The following is a 2,644-nucleotide window of genomic DNA, read 5'->3' on the forward strand; positions in this document are numbered from 1 at the left end:
CTCAAGAAGGATGGGGGGGAGATTTCTCCCTTACAAACATATTATTAACATTTCCTTACATAAAGTTTCTAGTTTCTAAAAAATGTTGAACTATTAATTTAAATAGATTATTTTCCTTCCAAAACATGTTTTAAAATTTATTTTTGTTTTCAGTATAACATTCAGATATTTACTTATTTACTTTACACCCTTGGTTCATGTATTCTTTTGTTTTTTCCTTTCTCTGGCTCTTTCTTTTTTGTTGTTGTTTTTAAAAATTTATTTTTTTAATTTGCCTTTATTTTTTTTATGTGGTAACAAGAAGGTTTTTTACAAGGTTCAACCATCCACATACAATTTAAGCTTTTATTTGGGAGTGTGGAGAGGAACTCTGGTAGATGTGGTATTCTTCGTTCATAATCTTGGAGAAGCAGCCACGGTGTTACTCTGTTCTCCTAGAGCCACTGCTGGCTCTAAAGCACACAGCTCTGTGGTGTGTATGTATGAGTGTGCATTCTAATGAGAGTGGAACTTATAAAACAAATTCCCTTACACCCACTGATCATTCCCTGTTTAGCCGAAGGCAAGATTTCTTAGGTTTGTACTCTGCTTCCTTCCTACTTTTGAGGAAAAACTAAAAACCTTTATTTCCCCCCATTTAGAAATGAGATTTGAGAATCAGATTAAAAGGAGTCCACCTTAGCCTATAGGGTTATTTGAGTCATAAGGCATCATGAATCATTCTGTCAAGTTAGAACCTGCATTTTCAAATGATGCTTAGCCTAGTTGCTGATCCAGAGGAGGCACTGTAAATATTTGGTGAATGATCGAGGCAGTACCTTTCCAACTAAGGACAGCCTTTCATCTCAGAAAGCCTTGTCCTTTCTGAATAATTCTCTGCTTTTCAGCAACTAGAGTGAAAGACAAGAAGATCTAATCTTAACCAGGGTGGCTGAGTGTAGAAGGAAAGGTGGTATCTTAGGCTAACAGCTATTAAGGTTGTAGTGTAAAACTTAATGTTACATTAGGAAGCAAATGTACAGTCAATGCATTTATCAGTGTGGAAGTAATAAGATGTGCCAGATGTCTTGTATTTCAGTGCCTGGTTCTTTTCCTCTCCCTACCCTCCTTTTCTGAAAATACAATGGTTGTATACTGCTTCCAATAATTTTGACTACTCTTAACTAGAAACTTAGATGCAAATAACACTATGTCCTAGGGCATGAGGGATATAAACATTAATGACCTCTTATTCCCTCTGCCTTGTCAAAATAAAGTCCATTTTCTTAAAGCTAAAATTCCCAGTTATTACATGGTGGAGTAAAAGTAGATAAAGAAGGTTTTAAGATTCAGAATAGTTAGAATCTTGGCTCTGCTACCTATCAGTTGTTAGATGACCTTGGGTGAGTTATTTCCCTTAATCTCTAAAATGGTAGTAATTAACAGGGCTTCCTTGGTGGCTCAGTGGTTAAAGCGTCTACCTCTAATGCAAGAGAGGACTGAGCGACTTAACAGGCACTTTAAGGGAGATGGTGAGGCTTAAGTGAGAACAAAAACAGGACATTTTGGTTTTTACTTGATGAACACCAAACTTATCTAGTGCCAGAAGGTCAGGTTATTCCTTTTTTTTTTAAATACCACTCAGCTGCTAATAAGTGGTAAGATGTTTTACAGATTGTTCTTGATTTGTAATTCTTTTGAGATTTAGATGAAGATTTAAATGATGCTCATTCTAGCAAGTGCTGTTCTTTGAGAATTAAGGTTGAGAAGCTGGTTGCCAGGTAAACTATACCGGTAAAATAGTCAATAGACAATTTCCAAGATATATTTAACCACTTTTTCATTTTATACATTCTGCAAAGTTGTTGTTGCTATTGTTTTTAACATCAAGACCCTTTGCTGTTTAGTCGCTAAGTCGAACCCTTTAGGACCCCAGGGAGTGCAGCACACCCGGCTTCCACGTCCTTCGCCATCTTCCAGTTTGCTCAAACTCATGTCCGTTGAGTCCCTGATGTCATCAAGATCCTAACAGGTTAGGGTAACACTAACTTGTGTTTACATTTATTTTTCTGTCACTTATCATTGAGAGGGTTCTTAATGAAGAGTTAAGGCTAGGCAATTGAAGTTTGCAGTTAAGCGTCTGTGCTTAAATTGTTTTCTATCAATTTTTAAAATTTTTCCTAGCAACTTTTCCTCAAGCTATCGCTTCTTTTATCTTGAACTGGCTCAAATTCTTCCTTTCCAGAAATGTTTTTGATGTTTATTACCAGCCTCTTTTGTCACATTTTCCTCACTTCGGGAGACCCAGGTTACGAGGACCAAGTTTGAGCTCGGTAATCTTTCCTGAGTTCTACGTGATTATACCCCTGAATGCTTAATTCAGCTTGGTTAAGCATCAGATGTATTTGTGGAATGCTGCTGTATGATAGGGTGGAAAGTAGTGAGGTAGTGGGGTTTATTACCAAAATGGGTAATGGAAAACAGAGAATGTGTTGTGTTAAATAACAAAAATGCTTTAAGCATCAAGAAGGGGGTAATTAAACTGCTGGAATTTTCAGGAAGTAAGTGGGACGTGAGAGTGAAGAGCGAAGAGAAGGTGGCGAGGTTTTACTTCGTTATCCTTTATTAATAGATCATCAGGGAGGAGTCTTAAGAGTCACGTCTA

This window comes from Bison bison, unplaced genomic scaffold, assembly GCF_000754665.1.
Source record: "Bison bison bison isolate TAMUID 2011002044 unplaced genomic scaffold, Bison_UMD1.0 scf7180017864519, whole genome shotgun sequence".
Classification (NCBI taxonomy): domain Eukaryota; kingdom Metazoa; phylum Chordata; class Mammalia; order Artiodactyla; family Bovidae; genus Bison; species Bison bison.